The following is a 21,593-nucleotide window of genomic DNA, read 5'->3' as shown; positions in this document are numbered from 1 at the left end:
TTAAAAAGGCAGTCTACTAGGTTGTAAGGTTGTGGGAAAAATCATTTGTTATCTTGTAGAATTTGAGAGAGTGGAGACCAACCTGGGCAGGGGATAATGAGAAAACCTAAAATACTGCTCAGACCTGTCCTGCATTGGAACCACAGCAGGGATCCCTTTAGTAACACAGAAATTACAGCCTTTGTTTCTTTTGTAACTTGAAAGTTAGAACAGCTCTTCGCTTCCAGAAGGAGCTCTGTATATAAGCGATAGAGACCTAATGGCCTTATATGGCCACCCATAACTGTATCTATTCCTTTAACCCTCTCACCGGGAGCCTGTTCTGTCCTTCACCATTCTAATGCTGTAATTTCTCAGGGAAAAGCAGGAACGTCCTTGCGCCTACCTGGGACCCACTGAGAAACACAGGGGCACAATGGGGGCTTTCTCTACCTGCCTAGAGGAAGAAGAATGACTTGTAACTCTGGCGGTAATGTTTTTGTCATAAGGAGAGGGTCAGTGGGTGCTGACAAACTCAGCAGCTTCTAATGAGGTCCACACATACTCAGGAGGATAAAAAAATTGAGGATTTAAGGCATGAGTTAAACAGCTAAAGCCACTGTCGTGGAGGGCAGTGATTTATTGTTTGTCATCCTTCTCTCTCTTGACTATCTAGCTAACACTTTCCATCTTAAAAAAGTAAATGCTATTGACAAGTCAGGCCACCTTCCTGTCTTCCTCCGCGGTGTGGTCTTTCCAGGACTATCTAGCTAACACTTTCCATCTTAAAAAAGTAAATGCTATTGACAAGTCAGGCCACCTTCCTGTCTTCCTCCACGGTGTGGTCTTTCCAGTGATTGCTGCCGTCAAGTGGGAAAGAGAGAAACAGCAGGCTCTGCACGTGGAGAAAGTCTGGGGGTGACTTTTTATTTGCATGATGACAACACAGAGACCCTGGTTTCTGTCTAAATGACTCTAAATGACATTCAGCTAAAGTCACACAGGATGAGGGAGGAGTGAGGGAGAAGTCAGTGAGGAGTGAGGGAGGAGTGAGGGAGGAGTCAGTGAGGAGTGAGAGAGGGAGGAGTGAGGAGTGAGGGAGGGAGGAGTGAGGAGGGAGGGAGGAGTGAGGAGTGAGGGAGGGAGGAAGGACGGAGGAGGGAGGGAGGGAGGAGTCAGTGAGGGAGGAGGGAGGAGTGAGTGAGGGAGGAATGAGGAGTGAGGGAGGGAGGAGGGAGGGAGGAGTGAGTGAGGGAGGAGGGAGGAGTGAGTGAGGGAGGAATGAGGAGTGAGGGAGGGAGGAGGGAGGGAGGAGTGAGTGAGGGAGGAGGGAGGAGTGGGTGAGTGAGGAAATGATTGGTGCAGTACTCAGCCTCTTGGGTTTCCTGCAGGAAATCTTCCTGTGCTGTGTTAGTCTAGAGGGTCCATAGAGATTCCGAGTAGAGTCACAGTCCTGTCATGGAGGACACTTGAGGGGCAACAGAAGGAGGATTTCTGAGATTGGTATTTTTTTGCTCCCAAGAACAGGAGAAGTCTAGGGAAGCGCCAGTTTATGCTCATTTTCTAACGTGTGCCTGGATGGAGCTAGCGGCTCTAACATATCCCCTCAATGACGGCAACTCCATCAGAAAGCTTGCTGGGTTCCCTGAGTGCAGATGTAAGCCTAGAGATATTCCCCCGTGAACCCAATGGTGTGGCAGAGTCAATGGCTTTTCTCCTTTGGAAGCTGGCACAGTTCACCAAGAAGACTGAGAACGTCCTTGCTTAGGGAGGTGTTGCATATGAGAGTGCAGATTGGGAAACAGCTAGCAACAGCACGTTTTGTAGAAGTAACAATGTGTGCAAATAATTAATTATCTAACTAAGGCTTTCTCTCCTTCCTGCTGGCACCTGTGGTCCATATTCCTCCATAGGCAGCATCACACCATAATTTACACTATAGAGCCTGCATGATATCAATCCCAAGGGGCAGAAATGTGGTTCTAGGGGTAGCAGCAAAAATATTAGATACTACCATGGTTTGTGGTCCTCTAAAGCTCAATGCTTCCCAACAAAATGTTACTTCTTAGTTTTTAAGTTCTGTCTTTGGATTCTCTTGGGTAACCCATAGGCAGCATTGATATTCAGTTCGTAAAAGATACACAAAAAGTATGCAAGATCAGGAATTTTAAAAACTAAGGTAAATAGATGGCTGTGATTGCAGGACTTCTGATTGACTGCCTGAGCTCTGCCGTGTTCACAGGTGTGGATGTTTGAATTATCTATGTATTTGGCCAAGGTTCATTATATTTTCTAAGTCTGGAAACTGATGTCTTTCAAATACTCAACTAGTGAATTCCTCTCCTTCTGGAACTCTAATTAAATGTGTGTTCGACCTATCACTCTATCCTCCATAACTCTCACCAGGCTTTTCAATGTTCTGCATTTCTTAGGCTCATGCATTTTTGGAGTGATTGCTCTGAGCCAGACACTGTTCAAGGCACTTGGAAAACATCCACAAACAAAACAAATAAAAATCCCAGCCTTGGTAGAAGTTACATTCCCACAGAAGGCAATAGGCAATTGAAAAAAAGCAGGCCAGGTGCGGGGGCTCACGCCTGTAATCTCAGCACTTCGGGAGGCTGAGGCGGGTGGAGCATGAGGTCAGGAGATTGACACCATCCTGGCCAACATGGTGAAACCTTGTCTCTACTAAAACACAAAAAACTAGCCGGGCGCGTTGGTGCACATTTGTAGTTCCAGCTACTCGGGAGGCTGAGGCAGGGGAATTGCTTAAACCTGGGAGGCAGAGATTGCAGTGAGCTGAGATCACGCCACTGCACTCCAGGCTGGTGACAAAGCGAGACTCCATTAAAAAAGAAAAGAAAAGAAAAGAAAAGCAAGCATAGGTAAATCAAATGGAAGATTGGAAGGTAATGAGCTATACTAAATTCAAAAAGGTAAAGCCAGGTGTGTGGTTCGGGAATGCTGGGATGGAGGGGTGAGCAAAGATGATCAAGGTAACCTCTTTGAAAAAGTAAGTTGGAGCCAAGACTGTAAGAAGGTGTGTGAATTAGCCATATAAATAACTGGTCTGAGGCAGAGGGAACAGCCAGTGCAAAGGCCTTAAGTAGCAAGCATCCCTAGCATGTCTCAGAAACAAGGAGGCCAGTATGACTGAAGGGAACTTAATGAGGAGAGGGAATGGAACAGGGTGAGGTCAGAGATGCAAAGAGGAGGCAGATCAGGTAGGGCCCAGTGAGCCATTGAAAGAACTTTGTCTTTTCCACTGCTTGTAATTGTTCAGAGAAGTAATGATGTCATTGGCATTTAAAAATGACTGCTCTGGCTCCCATTATTGTAAAGGGCTGAATGTAGGCACGGGAAGGCCAATCAGATAATCAGAGTGAACTTTAATGCTGGCTTATAAAATAAAGATAAAGGTGAGACTGGTGAGAAAATGTCAGACTCTGGATGTATCTTGAAGGTAGAACCAACATGATTTGATGATGGGTTGGATATGAGTTCAGAATTCAAGAGTTTTTCCAGATAACTCCAAGCATATTGGTCTTAGTCACTGGAAGAGTTATGAGAAGAGAAGTCCTGGGAACGCTGCTGGCTGAGAGGACTGCAGGGGCAATTCTGTCCCCTGTGAAGAACCTGGCTCACCTACAGCATCAAAATGAAGGAAAGGTTCAGGAGGAAGGTTAATGATGGAAACTTGTCAATCTGTGCATTCTACATTACAAAATGACATGGCTTCAGAAGTTGGGGAGGGTAGACAAGGACAAAACAGGGAATATGCAGAGTTGATATGGAGATAAGAGCCCAGTGATGAAGCAGAACCCAAGAATCTGGGGGTTCTTCTGGTGACTGGTATAAACACAGATAAGGCAAAATGAGATTGTCCAGATAGATTCAAGGCAGGTAGTGTTAGTAAGGCTATGAGTGTGGGGCAGAAATGGGTGGGATTGTAGGGCTCCTTCTTCACCCCTGATGGTGGGAGAAGAAGGTTCATGCTCATCTTTCCGTTCACTAATTGTCTCTTCAGCTGTGTCTAACCTGCTGTTTAACTCATTCATTGATTTTTCTTTTGTTTTGTAGATCTTATAAATCTCCCCAATTGTTTAAAATAGTTTCTGTATCTTGCTCATGTTTTCATGTTTTTCTTTGTCCTCTTACTATAGGAAACTTATTTATTTATTTAAAACTCCACTGTATTCTATATCTGGTATTTCCATTTCCAAAGTATTCCAGTGAGAGATTCTCCTCTCTGTTGTTTCCACTTACTCTCACTCAAGATGGCATCATGCTTCCCAGTGTGAGCTCATGCTTAGAGTGATTTTATCTGTGGAAATTCCGTGAGATACTAGAGAAAGATATGTTCCTCCAGAGAGGATCTTCATTTGATTTTTTTCAGACACTTCTTGGTGCTACCAGTCTGACAAGACTTTAAAACAATGGCCTTGGTTAGTCTGTGCTCACAGAGTAAATCTGAACCCCAAACCAAGCCAACATGTGATACAGATTCTCGATGGGACATATTTTCCCTTCAAAAAAGCAAGGCCAAGAAGTTTCCATTTTGTTTCCTTCTGATTTCTTCTTGTCAACCCTCACTGAGCATCTTCTGGATTCTGGCTTTGTGTGGGAGTCCTGTTCCTGCACTCTCTTTGCACAGGCAGGCCCCAGGCTGTCTTCTGACTTCTGTGTGCTCAGCAAACCCATCAGGAGCAGCAAGCACTTTTGGGCTTCTCCTGGCTCCAGAGCTGCAGGGCTCCAGGGCTTCTGGCTCCAGGGCTCCAGGGCTCCAGGGTTCCAGGGCTGGAGGATTTCCAGGACTCCAGGGCCCAGGACTCCAGGGCTCCAGAGCTCCAGTATTCCAGGGCTCCAGGGCTCCAGGGCTCCAGGGTTGCAGGGCTCCAGGGTTCCAGGGCTCCAGGGCTCCAGGGCTCCAGGGCTGCAGGGCTCCAGGGCTCCAGGACTCCAGGGCCTGCTGGGATCCACATTCCACCTATAACATCCCTGATAAATTCAGCTATGCCCATAATAGGATTTCTGAAAAACTTTACCCAACATTGTTAGAATGTTTTGTGGCAAGAGTTTTCATACTACAATGATTCAAAAAATAAATGAAATTTTATGTATGTTTACAGTTTTCTTGGCATAGTGTACAACTTATGATAGACAATATTTACCGAGGAGATGAATACACATACGCAGACATCTAAAGTTATATAAGGTATATAAAATCCCATATTTAAACTTACTTATCTGTAAAGTCTCTCTATCTTTAGCTAAAAGAGCATAACAGGTTATTTTATTGAGACTTTCTGTCCTCCCTTCCAACACACATATGCGTACACATGTCTACACATATGCCGGATGTGCAGCTCTAAAAGAGGAACACTGAACATAATTGTTCATTTGGCATTGCCCATGTATCAAAGGCATCCAATAAAGGCAAACAAGAGTGAAGGACGCGCTGGATCTGCCCAGGAGCTTTAGACAACCGGGCCTTCCCTCTCCCACCTTTCAGCCAGCGCTGAGCAGAGCTGTCTTCAGGGAGATCCGCAGCTCTGTTCATCCGCAGGCCTCCTGCTCACAGCATGGGGGGCAGCTTCGCTTTGCTGCCGTTCCCACCTCATCCTCACCCACTGATACGGTTTGCCTCTGTGTCTCCACCCAAATCTCATCTTGAACTGTAATCCTCATGTGTCAGGGGAGGCACCTGGCGGGAGGTGATTGGATCATGGGGGCAGTTTCCCTGATGCTGTTCTCGTGATAGTGAAGGAGTTCTCACGAGATCTGACGGCTTTAAAGCGTGGCGCTTCTCCTTTGCTTCTCTGTCGCTTCTGCCACCTTGTGAAGAAGGTGCCCGCTTCCCCTTTGTCTTCCGCCATGATTGTAAGTTTCCTGAGGCCTCCCCTGCCATGCAGAACTGTGAGTCTTTTCTTTATAAATTACCCAGTCTCCGGTAGTCCTTTAAAGCAGTGTGAAATAGACTAATACACCTACGTTTCAAATCGATTTTAAAAGAGACATAACATGCATTTGGAATCTTAGTCTGAAAGCCACGAAGCTCACCCCTGTAGTTCCCAGCTCTGGGTGGGCCGGCTTCCTTACTTGGTCTACGCTGCCACCTGGTGGTAAACGGCGGCAGGGGCGTGCACCTGAAGGCCGCACCGCAGTCTAGGCGGAATTCTGTAATTAAACCCACACAGGACGACACAGCCTTGCAATTACGCGCACCGCCACTGCTCCCTTCTTTCCTCCCTCTGTGTTTATTTCCTTCCCCTAAATTATTCCTGTGTTGTGTCCAATTATCCCTGAAGCCCTCACAGCTGAAGATGTTTATAATTTTCTTAAACAAAGCCTCGCTCATTGCAGTGTTCAATTAATCTGACCCATTATTGTGGTTGTTATCAAAAGGAGATCAATTACACTTGATCTGCGTTCATTTCTGTGTTCCTCTTTAAATGTCTGCAAGGATGTTTTACATAAAATTCATTTCAGTCATATCAGGATTGAATAGTTTATATCAACTTTAAGTTTCTATGTTTGAGTCAAACAAACCCATGTGATATAAATTGATTGAAATTATATATGGTTTTAAAAAATAGTATGGTTGGGAGTTTCAGGGGGGAGACAGGTGTGGAAGGTAGGACAGTAAAGGACCCATGGCTTCTGATTTCAACTCTGCCACTCGCGGGTTCTGGGACTTTGGGTGAGTCACTGAACCGTCTGTGTCTCAGGCAGGGCCTTCCTCCAGCTGCCGTCCAGCATCTGCATTCCTGTGGTTCTTTAAGTAGTAACTAAGATGGGAGTCAAATCTGGGCATCAAAAATCGATGAAAGACGCTTTTATTCAATCACAGTTTTATGAAGCTTTGGGGAAGGAACACCGTTTTTAAAATGTGTGCCTCTAAACTTTCCTCACTTCCTGTCCCCCCCCCTTGCCTTTGCAGTCTCCCAGCAGACACCACGTGTGCCCCAAAGCACAATATTTATTTCTTGAGACAGTGGCTCTTCCTTCGGTCCCCGATGCCTGTGTCGTTGGGACTGTAGGTGACCTCCTGTTTAAACACACCTCCGTCCTTCTCGGCACACCCTCCCATCACCTTCCTCCACCTGCTTTGACTTCAGTGCTCGAGTTGGTAGGAGGATGGCTTCAGGCACACAGATGCCCTGGGTGCTGGTGGGCTTTCTCTCCGGAGTCAGCATACCTGGCTTCCCCTCGAGGACCTCCCCTCAAGGACCACCAAGCTGAGTCCCTGAGACCTAGGGTCCCAGCTTATTTGAGCTTATTGAGCAAGGTGGTGGGGCGTGGCCTGTCATTTAGGCCTGTGTCTCTTTAGCTTGAGTTCTGTATGGGCGGCTTAGGGTAGATCAGTGCTGACTGTTCAAAACCGAAGCTGGGATTGCTGGGATCAGACACCTCCTCATGTTCCCCTCAGGCTCACAGCATCTCAGTGGGGTGTGCAAGGGTACCAGCAAGCCCACCTCCTAGCCAGGCCTCTGCCAGTCCTGCTGTTGCCCCCTAGACCCCTCAGCCGGATCTTCCTGCCTGAATGCACATAAGGTTTCCAGAAACTGAAAATCCCCTCACCCTTCTTTGGTGGCGGAGATTTTATTTTTATTTTTATTTTTAATTTTTTTTTTTTTTTTGAGACGGAGTCTCAATTTGTTGTCAAGGCTGGAGTGCAGTGGCGTGGTCTCAGCTCACTGCCTCCCACCATCTGGGTTCAAGCGATTCTCCTCTCTCAGCCTCCCAAGTAGCTGGGATTACAGGCAGCTGTCACCATTCTGGGCTAATTTTTGTATTCTTAGTAGAGACAAGGTTTTGCCATGTTGGCCAGGCTGGTCTTGAACTCCTGACCTCAAGTGATCTGCCCACCTTAGTCTCCCAAAGTGCTGGGATTTCAGGTGTGAGCCACTGCATCTGGCAAATCCTTCTTCTTCTTCTTTTTTTTTTTTTTTTTGACAGAGTCTTGCTCTATCGCCCAATCTGGAGTGCAGTGGCATGATCTTGGCTCACTGCAACCTCTGCTTCTCAGGTTCAAGCAATTCTCCTGCCTCAGCCTCCTGAGTAGCTGGGACTACAGGAGTGCGCCACTGCACCCGACTAGTTTTTGTATTTTTAGTAGAGATGGGGTTTCACCATTTTGGCCAAGCTGGTCTCAAACTCCTGACTTCAAGCAATCTGCCTGCCTCCGCCTTCCAAAGTGCTGGGATTACAGGCATGAGCCACCATACCTGGCGCGAATCCTTCTTTTAATTTCTAATTGTGATAGGTGAGTTTTATTTTCTTCTGTAGCTTGGCTCCTGGGGTTGAGAACAGGGACGCGATAAACCAAAGCACCAAAAAATTCTAGAGGCCCTGGAAACACACTGGGAGATTGTTTCATAGCCACAATCAGAGTTTCCCAGGAGGGAGGCTTTTTTTTTTTTTTTTTTCTGAGTGATCATTTCTAGTACTTATTAAGTAGCTAAAAAAGATTTTGGAAGATACATGTGCCATGAATGATAGAAGACCGTGTGTACTTCTCAACACACATTTGCTAATACTGTGTGGAAATGCTGCTGTCCTTGTATGCTTTTGAAGGTTGCCCTCAGTTTTCAGCAAAACACCGTTGAGTCTGCAACTCATGGCCATGCTGAACCTAAACTTAGCAGAAGATCTTGTTATCCTTTTTAAGCCAGTGGCAGGAATACTTGATATACACCTACCTGAGGTCTAGATCCTTTTAAATTAGACATATTTTATAACTTACTTTTATGCTTGGTTTTATAATACACAATGGTATTAATGATCAATTTTTATGTATTCATTCATACAACACCAATATCATGCTATGATGTACTGGACACTGCCTTGGACACCAGGTTTAGGAAAGTACAGAGATGTTCTTGGGGAACACACAGTCTAGCTGCTCAGACAGACGTATCAACAAGTAAGTCTAATAAAACTGAAGACGTTCCATGAGAGATGGGTCATGCGACCATGAGAATCAAGGGTTACTCTTCTGACTAGGTCGGGGATGGCCATGGAGTGGGCAATCTGCCACGTATTTCAGTTTATTTCACGCTTGAACTTTCACTTAGATCAGTGGTTCTTTGGGCCAGAGGGCTGATTTCTACGTGACTGGTATCTGATGAAATGAGAGGATGCATGAGAGGAGGTGCTGGTGTGTGGCAGCTGCCATCAGTAAGTCATCAGGCAGCAGGTCATGTGAATCATTCATTAAACCCTTCTGCCTGGGCAGCACACTTTGCATAAGGTACAAATAATGTCATGGGCAATGTTTTATCAAGTGACTTGTATTTTTGCCACAGTAAGAGAGAAAAATACATATGTATGATGGAGAGGGCAGTTGAATCGTTGCAGTGAGAAGAAATAATCTACTTACAGATTCTTGGATTAGTGCAGTCATTATTTCCTTCACTCTGTGTATTTAGTCAAATGCAACGTGGGGGAGGCTGACCTAAAGAAATTGCTTGGGCTAGGCTCAGTGGCTCATGCCTGTGAGCCCAGCACTTTGGAAGCGGGCAGGCGGATCACGAGGTCAAGAGATCGAGACCATCCTGGCCAACATGGTGAAACCCCACCTCTAAAAATACAAAAAAAAAAAAAGATTAGCTGGGCATGGTGGTGTGCACCTGTAGTCCCAGCTAATCCTCAGGAGGCTGAGGCAGGAGAATCACCTGAACCCAGGAGGCGGAGGTTGCAGTGAGCCGAGATCCCACCATTGCACCTCCACCCTGGCGACAGAGCGAGACTCCGTCTCAAAAAAAAAAAAAAAAAAAAAGAGAGAAAAGAAAAGAAATTGCTTGTTGCTATGTCCTCAGCTAGAAAACTACTTGTAAAGATGTGATTTGTTTATATTTACAGAGTGTTTTACTGTCTCGAAGGATGGAGTTTAGATGTTATTTATTTAAACATTTCTGGATTTGAAGGGCTGACATTTTGAAATTAATTGAACATTTCCATTCCTATTAGCCAAAGCATTGCCTGGTGTTCTGGTTTAGTAAAGAAGGTGAAACGTATCAGAGAAGCCTAGAACCCATTTCAATTTCTTACAGATTCTGAATATACAACCAGTCTTTTCAAAGTCTGGTTTTGTTTACCATTTTTCTTTTTTGTTCAAAAACGTCGTTTGTGTGGTTTAAAGAACAAAAAGAAAGGCTTATGAAACTACACAGAAGGCTTCTTAAACATCAAAAACTCTTATGAAATGACAAAATGATGAGTTAAGTGTAAAGGAATGAGAAACATATGGATTAAATTTTCCTTGAAATGCACATGGATTTAACAACTAGGAGGAAAGAGTGCTTGGCAAAAAAGAATGCTTTGGGTTTTCCTGGGCCCAGAAGGTTTGATAAATCACTTGTAGCATTTTGCCAAATTTAACCAGCTGCCAGCTGAGCCTGTTCCCAATGAAAAGTCTTCACATGGTATGATTTTATGATTGGAAACTAGTAACACTTAATATCAGAGAAAAATGGCATCACAGCACACCAAAGGCCCTGGCCAAGGTTGAGGAAGAAGAACATGGGGATGGAGTAGATGAACATATAAAGGACTCTACACTTTCAAAAATGTATAAGGGCTCATTTGGGTAGAAAAATGCGTGGTCAGAAAAAAAGAATCTCATTAAAAACTGGAGGTGTTCAGGGCAAAATGAGAAGACACTTCTCTGCATCCAGCATCTGGCCCAACATCCTTGCATTTTGAATTCTGAAAGCAAATACAACCTAATCATAAACAGGAACAGATGTCCACATAGATTCAAACCCCACTCCTAGTACCAATTCTCTATCAGTCTGGATCCAATCAGACAAGAGAAACTACACAGTAATTTGAACAGGGCAAATTTATACCATGGCAATACTTATAAGAATCTAATTCAAATACATTATTGTTGAGCATAAAACAATGTACAAAGTTAACTGACTCTACACCTACTTCCAAAGAACTATTAGAAGGCTAAATAGCCCAAAGATGCCGTCTGGCAGAGTGGTTAGGAGGACTGACCTGACTCAAGCACCTGGGCTCACAGCCCCCAAGTGCTGCACAGGCCTCCTCTTATGAAGAAAAAGAAATGCTTCCCTGGAAACCTCTACAAATTATTCTCTTTCTGGAGCTTTACTTTCCAATAGGTAATAATTTCTGTTTCCTCCACTATTGGTTTTTATAGGCTTCATGGATCATAATGGAGACAAGTTTGTTAGGATAAATTTCCCAACTTTACTGGGTTAAAGAATGTCCCCCCTGAGAATTCATGTCCACCAAGAAGCTGTAAATGTGACCTAATTTGGAGACACGGTTGGCCCCTTCTTATCAGTGATTTTCACATCCACTCATTCTTCCAACCACGGACTGAAAAGATTACAAAATTTTTAGAAACTATGACAAAAAATCATATAAATAAAACAGTAAATATAACAACTGCTTTCACAGCATTTACATTAGGTATTAGATTTAGGTATTATGAGTAATCTCAAGACGATTTAAAGTACACAGAAGGATGTGTGTAGGTTATGCAAACACTACACCATTTTACATCAGCGACTTGAGCATCCGAGGATTTTGATATCTGTAGGGGGTCCTGGAACCAATCCCCTGAAGATAGCAAGGGATGGCTGTAGGGACCTTGCTAATGTAATTAAGTTAAATGAGGTCATATTTGATTGGGGTGGGTCTAATCCAACAGGATGGGTGTCCTCAAAAGAAGGCCATGTGCAGACACAAAGACCCAGAGAGAGGACAGTCAGGTGACAACAGACGCAGAGGTTGGATGTTGATGGGATTCTCTGCTGCCAAGTATTTTGCTGGTCCCCCAAAATTGCTCAAACTACAGCAAAGCTAAGATTTTGAAAGTCCAGCAGCTTGAACTCCATTAGCAAATTTGATAAAATTCACCATTTCAAAGATAAAATTCAGTTAATACATTGGTGACCATTGTATGAATGTTATACCTTTAAATACCTACAGGAATAATTGTCCGAATGAGTCAAATTATAAACAATGCAATTTTCTGTCCTAATTTAGCAGGGGCCTCTAAGCCCGTAAAAGATGCTGGGAGACATTATATCCAGATCAGTTGCACCTCCAAATTTCAGACTGACATCTGTATCAGTGTCTATTGCTGCTGTAACAAATCACTATGAACTTAGTCACTTCAAACAGTGTGAATTTATTATTTGGGCAGTTCTAGAGGTCAGAAATCTGAAATGGGTCTCACCGGGCTAAAATCAAGATGTCAGCAGACCATCTTCCTTCTGGTGGTTCCAGGGAGAATCTGTTTTCTTGCCTTTTCTATTTCTCGAGGCTGCCTTCATTCCTTGGCTCATGGCCCCTTCCTCCATCTTCAAAGGCTATCACTCTGACGTCTGCCTCCATTGCTACATCTCCCTTATCTGCCTTGACCGATGTGACCCTTCTTATAAGGGCCCACCTGGATAATTCAGGATCATCTCCCCATCTCAGGACTGCTCATCATACCTGCAATGTTCCTGTTCTGCTGTAAAGCTCCATATTCACAGGTTCTGAGGATTAAGACGTGGATGTCTTTGGGGAGCCATGATTCTGTCTCCCACAACATCTCTTTAAACCAGAAAATCAAGTGACTGTTTCTTCAAGATGTCTGCATATGTCACATCCACATTTCTTGTCCTTATCGTCAAGGGTTCTACAATATTTTAGGAACATCACTTTAAGTGAGGATGATGTTGGCTGGATAGTAGGGAAGTGATTGATGCTTCAAAGCTGATGCTTTACTTGTTTACTGACCGTATAAGTAGCAGTGTTAAAAATAATCCGTGATGATAGTTCGTTTTCTGGCGACTTAAGGCTTCCTCTTAGCACAGTTACATAAATCTAATGACCATGCATGACTTCTGAAATTAGGTGACTTAGTGGAGGGAAATATTCAACAAAGATATAGAAATCTAAGCTACTGCTTTTTGCTGTTCATGTAAGGCTAGAGGCATCTATGGTTTGGTTTCCAATCTGATTTTGTAAAATGTGGCAGGTTTTGGGTAGTAAACAGGGCATTGGTGTCTCACGGAATCTCTCCAACTAGAATTCAAAATGGACTTTTGTTTCTGCTAAGTATCTTTAAATGAAGTGGTATCTTCAGTTATTTGGCCCCTTGATCATCAATCTGTTTATCTCTGTGCAGTGGAGGGTGCTGCATAAGTGCATGTGCTTTTCTCTGGAAAGACCTGTGTTTGAATCCAGGCTCCGTCACTTACTCAGAGTGTGGTTTTAGGAAAATTACTTAGTCTCTCTGAGCCTTTGTTTCCCTTTTTCATAAAATGTAAATAATAATCTCGCCTTCCTCAAAGGGTTGTTTGGTGCAGAATGCTTTTATAAGATATAAAGCATTTAGCTCAGGGATTGGACAATAGAAAGCTCTTCGAGAATGTTGGTTATTATTATATTTAATTTTGTTACAGTTTTTGTGAAGAGGTAGAGTAGGCAGGTTTTCATTATTAAAAAATCACATTAAGATAAGATTTTTTAAGTATCACATTATTTAGAAATATGTGAGGTAATGCATATTAATGAGCTCAATTGAGCCATTTCACAATTATGCATATTTCAAAACACCATGCTGTACACGCATGTAAAAGTTGTGTATATATGTGTATCTGTACAATTTTTGTCAATTAATCAAAAGGATATTTGGAAGCGAGAAGAGAATTTCAGGAACAACTGAATGGGGCAGGCTGACCTATAGACCTGTAGCCACTCTCCCATGAAGAATGGCTGTCCCAGAGGAGAGCAGTAGTAATGAGAATGAGCAGGAGGCCAGCTGGGAAAACATTTTAAATGCAGTTGCTCTTGGGGAGATAGGAAAGTGAGGAAGCGAAGACTGGCAGGAACCTAAGAGGGCTATGGTGTCCGAATGCATCAAATCCTATGTAGAATTTATCACAAGAGCAAAACCAGAAGAGGAAGAAATGCATCATTTCTGAAAGGAGACTAAATGATGGGGCTTGTCAATGAGTCGTAAGTTTTGAGACCCACACGTGTGCCAAAACAATTATTCATTCTAAAAGCAGATAGTGCCTTCAGGAAGAAACAAAAGTAATAATTAAATTTTTTTTCCTCAAACTAAAAACACCAGGCATGCTTGCTACAGAATCCAGGTTATTAGTGCTCTAAATGCAGATACTTCAAATATAAATTTCAAATCCACAGTATTTGCTTATACACAGCAGGCTGATTTTCAGTGTGACTACTTAGAAATTCTGTAGATGGTGCAGTTCAGTCGGAATTTGTTTTCTTACAGCTGCTCCTCCCTTTGCTGTATTCAGGACTTCAGCTGGATCTGGGAGCAAAGCTAACTCAAACTGTGATTTCCGAATGGCCAGCAGACAGATTGCAGCACCAAGTTTAGTCTCCAAACAGTTCTCACTGGGATGTTATGATCGTTTGCAGGCTTTCCGCTCCATGACGCACAGAGGCTTGGCAGCCACTCTTAAAGAGAACAGGGAGGCTGCAGGTTTTTAACCGTTGAAGGTCCCCAATAAGTAATATTCCATGCAGTGGTAACTTTGAACTTTGGGGAGAAAAAGAATCTAATAGAAAATATTGAGGAGTAATATCTTCATTTGTTTTGCTACCAAAACCCTGATTTCTGGGTTTTTCAGTTTTTACATGGGAATAGTCAGAATGAAAAGCCATTCCAAAGACTCTTTTCCCCATTTTTGTTGATTTCTTCAGGTGCCTAGGAGTTGCACTGTTTGAGACTTTAGTCTAATTCATTACCCTAGGTTTCCTTTAATAAGCAGATTAACTGGTCTTCAAATTAGAATGACACACTTCTTTATTTTAAAAAAGCCAGCATCTGGATTAAGTAAGGTTTAGATTTTCTTTTATTTCTTCATTTGATAATAGCTGTGATGAGTTTATCACAGGCTGGTTTTGCTTTTTTTAATGTAATATTTTCTGAACTCATTGCTAAGTATACCCCCTTCTCGCTGGTCTTGCAGCCTCAGGAAACCCAGGCTGTTGTTAACGGTCCTAGAAGCCCCAGTGTATGTCCTGACACTTGGCATGGATCAGTCACATCATAAACGTTTATGGTATTCATTAATTCACAAGTTCCAAAAACAATTTTCAAATGTGTAAGACTCATTTTAAATTCTGACTGGCTGCCAGATTCATAGACCTGCCTCATGTTATCCATAAAAGCTTCTTTAAAAAGCCACTTTATGCAACTATGATGTGGTAGAAACAGTCATGGGCTTTTTATCAGGAATATCATGCCCTAATCCCTGCTCTGACCTTTACAGCTATTTTCCCATAAACAAGTCAATTAATTTCTCCAAAGTCAAAACCCTACACTTAAAAACCAATAGAGGAAGAAGGCACAACAATTATCAAACATCTGGTAGGATTAAATATCTCCGTGTTAAAACAAACACACACACAAAAAAACAGTAAAAGAAAATAAGTCTTATCAGAAATCAAAAATAAAAAAATCACAGTGAATGTTTTGGTTCAGTGATGACAGGTACAGAAAAAGGAACTAAATGTATACTCTCAAGAAGGTCTGAAAATTAGTGCTTGGGCCAGTTCTGGACTTGAATGTTTTCCTGAGTAAAAACTTATAAAATGAATGGTTTTGTCTTGTGTTAAACAATAGGCATTTAAAATTGAAATTATTTTCAGGCTGATAAGGTAATTCCCTCTGAAGTGCTTAAAATGTCCCTAATGACTATTAAATGCCTCTGTGTAAAGCTGGGCAGCAATAAAAACTATTGCACACCTATGGTATACCAAGGGTTAGTCTAGCAGAACTGGTCATGAAGATGACCAAGTATGACCAAGGTGGCATTTCCATGAGTTTCCATGGCATTTCATAAGAGATCAAGGTTTTGATGTTCATACTGTGGTCCACTAATGCCAACTAAGACAGTGTAGCCACCTCTCCTGATGTTATTCTCCTGGTAGGAAAAGCACATGCACAAGTTTGTCCTAAACCAACTCTCTGGGGGAGAATTGAAGGAGACAGATTTATTTACTAAAAGATGAACCCAAGGCAGCTGTCCCCAGCACACACCAACAATCCCCCAAACATTTCTTAATAACTGCACTCAATCACCTTTTTGTATTAGTCTTTAAAATTGTGCACATTTCTTTGCTTCAAATATATATGTTTTTCTACCTTCTGTCCCCCTCTAGGAAACTGACTACTAGTTCCATATTAACTTAGAACGAATAACTGGGTCCCTACTGACCCAGTGTCCTTTCTCAGATTAAGTTCCTTGTCTTTTTGAGCCCTGGAGAAGTGAGGAAGCAAATAAGGCTATAAATTGCCTTTGGGAATTTGATGTCTGCTACCAGAAGGAGTGATGACATTTCAATGCAGACCCACTACGCCATACTGGATATGGGACACATCGCTGACAATTTGGTGGAATTTTTTAGTGAACTTGAAATATATTTTAATTCTTCTTCCACTTCCCAATTTCAATTGTGAATAATTTGAACTGTGCAGACATTTGCAAAATAATATGGGAGGACATAGAAAACACATACTATTTAACATTCATCAATAAGTACCATTATTTGTGTAACGCTTACTGATTTTAAAACTGTTTTGTAGTCATCTAATGATCATTTTTGATAATATTTTAAACAAACCTAGTTATGTCATCCTTCTTATCTTGCACAGGAGAAGAAATAAATTCGTAGAATAAATTCATGCCCCACTTAGCATGTCTCACAAACTGAACCTTAGATCTGAGAATCAAGGTACCCTGCTTACTCTGGCTAAATACTTTTTTTTTTTTTCTAATGCAAAATAAGTTCTCTTCCTCTATATGAGTAGCAGGCTACCAAGGAAAAGTCTGTCCTTTTTTTCCCCCAGAAGCAGGTAGCTCCATTAGTGATGGCTCCTAACTTTGAATCTGTCTCCACATTTGAAAAACAGGGTTTCATGAAGGCAAAATGAGAAAAAGCAATGCTAACTGGGAAACTTGAGATCTGCACGTGAGCTGTAATTAGTGCTACAATTTTTATAACTTCTTCTCCCTTGTCTCCTGAGCAGTGATCAGTTCTGGCTGTTTTCATCTCCTGACTGCTCTGCCCTTACAATACTACCATAATGCTTCATTTTCTCACAAAATGTTGTTTGCTGGGACTTGGAGAACAAATCTTCAGCCTTTGTCCCTTAGAGAAGAGTGGTAATAATAGAAATCTATATTTGTGTTATGTTTTCCAATTATGGAAGAAGCAGCAGGATTTTTAACAGAGTCTTAAACCGTGTACATACTTTAAATTCTTAAATGATTAATTTTTTTTAAAAAACCCAGTAGTAAACAAATAACTTATTTTCGATATTTGTACATTTTCCTTCATAGTATGTGTTTCAGTGAGTTGGAGTAAAATAAAAAAGGAATAGCTTAACTTATTTTTTTCATTCAAATTAAAAAGGGCATTTTTTGCATCGAAGTTTTAAAATGCATGCTTCACATCTCCTCTAAAAACATATGCCTTGATAGCAAAAGTCTTATGTCAAATTCAAATACTGAGCTTAAACCCAAATAAGTTTTTTTAAGTTAAGAAAAAAATCTTTAAAGGCTATCTGTAATACAAAGCTCAGTTTTTAAAATGAGATCAGCAGGTGTTGCTCTCTCGCAGAGAAAGTTGAATTAAAGAAAACAGTTGCCTTTCAAACTCTGAATTTATAATATGAAATTACAAATTATCACTGTTTTGCAGATGTTCAAAAGAAAACAGAGAGAGGTTGACGGACCTTCCCCTCAGAGCAAGTTAGCAGGGGAGCCAGGAACCCAGGGAATGACCTCTCTGCATTGCCGTCAGGGTTTTGTTCTGCTTCCCCAAAATGTCCTAGTAGTAGTATTTTTGTTTTTGGATATGTTGAGAACGTGCCATTTAAGGAATTCAAAGCGTTGGTGTTTGAGGGACAGAGATTTTAAACAGAGGAGATGATTTTGACATCCTCTTTCCTGAGTATTAGATTCAAGCTGGAGACTCATGCCTCAGCGCAGGAAGCCTGGGGCTTTGGGGGTATCTGGCTGCTCCCCCGAACATTCTGGCTTCCCCTGCCAGGAGGCTGAGGCCCAGGAGCAACCTGGCCAAAGAGGGGTTGGAAGTCTCCATTTTTCATCACCTGAAGGATGTGAACGCATCTGCCTCCCACATTGGCGTTACCCTCAGCAAGCATAGCTTCTCCTTCAGAGCTGAAGCCTGGTGTCACCTGAGACATCTGGCTCCTGGAATCAACTGGATTCAATGCCACAGAGTCCAGGTTTCACTGGGGATGTCCACGAGCACATAGCATTCACGTGACTCACTGAGTAGTGTTGGTGGTGGTTACTGATCCCCTATTAGTGTTCTGTGGTCTCAGGATACAGGCTTTTGTCCCAGCAAAGGGCTGCTTTGAGTATTTGTGGGATTTCAGTTGCACTCATCACTTTCCTAGTGAAATCTTCCATATCAAATAAAGTGCTTTTTGTCAAAAAAAAAAAAAAAAAACACACAGCTCCCCTCATTTTTTTTGGCCAGAATTTGCTTCCTGTCCTTCTGCCTACCCTAAGCAATCATGGCTGCCAAAGGAACAATTGCACTCATTGTGTTCGGTCAGGAGGGAGCCCACCCCTGCAGCCTGCACGGGGACAGTTCCCCCCACACTGCACTGGGGAAAGCCTGGAGTGCTGTCTAGAAGGAAGAGGATAATGCTGAGGGGGCAGCCAAGACACATCCTCTGGACCCACGAACATGTTCAGTGGGTGTCAGCACCTCCACACTCACCACATGTGACAATGGGGGTATATTCAGTCACTAAAAGAGAGGAGTCTCCTTGCTACAAGGTTAATAAAGGCAGTATTTCTCGGTGGGGTTTCTGGCTACTGACTTAAAAACGTTTTATTTTCTTTAATTTATTAAACGTGTGGGATGTAGAATCTTTCTTACAAATAAAATGTGCATGTTATAAATACAGTAACATTGATAAGACTAAGAGGAAAATGACACCAACAGAAACATGTACTAAGTTGTTTCATAAAGGCATGCTCTAACTGGCTCTGTGGCCACCCTCAGTTGAGACATTGCAAAGGCAAAAATGCATCCAATTGAACACAGCAAGTCCCTGATGAGTACAAGGCAATGCTTCTGACACTCAGCACCTCCACAATCTTGGCCCAGCTGAATTTTCCAGATTTACTGGTCTCCAGTGAAAAGCTTCACTGAGTCAGTCTGTCATTTTCTTGAAAATACCTTGATTTCCACCTTCGATCCTGTCTCCTCTTGCCCTTTCCCAGATGCTCCTGTTTCTCCAGGCTTCACAGGCACAGCATACCCCCACCCCCAGGATCAAAGCACTCCCCTCCAGGCTGCTGTCTCCCTTTGCTGCAGTCCACCCTCAGTCGTCACCCCTGGGGTTGGCACATGCTGCCCTGAGGTTCTGCCTCTGGGTACTCTTATTGGCACTTACCCTGCCTGGGGAGTGCATGCAAACCCACCCACTGCCAATTCTCCATAAACTTGACTTTGGCCAGACATCTCCCTTTAAAGCACTAGGGTACCTCAAATTCAGCTCATCCTAAACTAATCTTACTCTAGATAGTTCCCTCAAAATGTCTCCTGCTGAATATTTTCTCTTGAAAAAATTGGTGCCACCTAATCAGCCGTTTGAAGGACCAGAGTTCCCCTCCATGCAATCCTCTCTCCTGTCCCCCTGCATTCACCTCACCAGGTCACATCCAGAGTGCTGTCTCACCGGGACTCATCCCCACCACTTCATCCCTTCATGTCCAAAACATCTGTAGCTTTTCTTGTTTTTTTGTTCTAGTTTAAAAAGTAAAGCACACATTTTTTATTTCTATAAAGTTTTTATTCAGCACAATATTTGCGAGATTCATCCATCCTATATCAATAATTCATTCCTTTTTATCTTTTCTTGATACATAGTAATTGTACATATTTATGGGGTAGATGTGATTTTTCAATATATGCGTACACTGTGTAATGACCAAATCAGGGTATTTAGAATATCTGTCACCTCAAACATCTATCATTTCTTTGTGTATCATTTCAAATCTTCTCTTCTAGCTAGTTTGAAATATACAATAAATTATTGTTAACTATCATCACTCTACTCTACCGTCGAACACTAGAACTTCTTCCTCCTGTGTAACTGCATGTGTGTGCCCATTAGTCAGCTTCTCTTCATCTCCCATTTCCGCTGCCTTTCCCAGCCTCTGATGACAATCATTCTACTGTGTATCTCCATGAGATCAACATTTTTAGCTCCCACATGAGTGAGAACATGATATTTTGCTTTCTGTGCCTGGCTTGTTTCGCTTAATATGATGACCTCCCATTCCATCTATGTTGCTACAAATGGCAAGATTTTGTATTATTATGGCTGAATAATATTCCATTGTGTATATATACCACATTTTCTTTATCCATTTATCCTCTCATGGGTACTTATATGGATTCCATATCTCAGCTATTGTGAGTTGTGCTGCAAGAAACACAGGGATGCAGGTATCCCTTTGATATACTAATTTCCTTTCCTTCGGATAAATACCCAGTAGTGGAATTGCTGGATTGTATGGTCATTCTATTTTTAGTCTTTTGTGGAACTTTCATATTGTTTTCCAAATGGTTGTACTAATTTGCATTCCTACTAAGAGTGTATGAGAGTTTCCTTTTCTCTGCATCCTCACCAACATTTGTAATTTTTTGTCTTTTTGATAGTAGCCATTCTAACTGGATGGAGCGAGACAATATCTCATTGTGATTTTGATTTGCTTTTCCCCAGTGACTAGTGATCTTGAGCATTTTTCATGTACTTGTTGGCCGTTTGTATGTCTTCTTTTGAGGAATGTTTATTCAGGTCCTTTGCCCACTTTTTAATGGAATTGCTTGTTTTACTTGCTATTAAGTTGTTTGAGTTCCTTGCATATTCTGGATATTAATCCATGGTTGACTGAATAGTTTGCAAATATTTTCTCTCCCATTCCAAAGATTGTCTCTCTTCACTCTGTTGATTTTTTCCTGGCTGTGTAGAGCTTTTTAGTTTCATATAGTCCTGTTTGTCTATTTTGTTGTTGTTGTCTGTGGTTTTGAAGTCTTTGTCATAAAATCATTGCCTAAACCAATATCTTGAAGTGTGTTTTATCTATGTTTTCTTCCAGCAGTTTCATAGTTTTTATTCTTAAGTTTACATCTTTAGTTCATTTTGGGTTGATTTTTGTATATGGTGAGAGGCAGGGGTCCAGTTTTACTCTTTTGCATATGGATATCCACTTTTCCTAGCATCATAAATTGAAGAATGTGTCCTTTCCCTGATGTATGTTCTTGGTGCCTTTGTCAAAAATCAGTTTGCTGTAAATACATGGATTTGTTTCTGATTCTCTATTCTGTTCGATTGGTCTTTGTGTCTGTGTTTATACCAATACCATGCTGTTTTGGCTACTGTAGCTTTGTAGTGTATTTTCAACTAAGGTAGTGTGATGCTTTCAGCTTTGTTCTTTTTGTTCAGTATTGCTTTGGCTATTCATGGTCTTTTGTGATTCCATATGAATTTAAGGATTACTTTTTCCATTTCTGCAAAGAATGTTATTGGTATTTTGATAGGGGACGCATCA

Source organism: Pongo abelii, chromosome 5 (genome assembly GCF_028885655.2).
Source record: "Pongo abelii isolate AG06213 chromosome 5, NHGRI_mPonAbe1-v2.0_pri, whole genome shotgun sequence".
NCBI lineage: Eukaryota > Metazoa > Chordata > Mammalia > Primates > Hominidae > Pongo > Pongo abelii.
Note: the sequence above shows the minus strand (reverse complement) of the source record.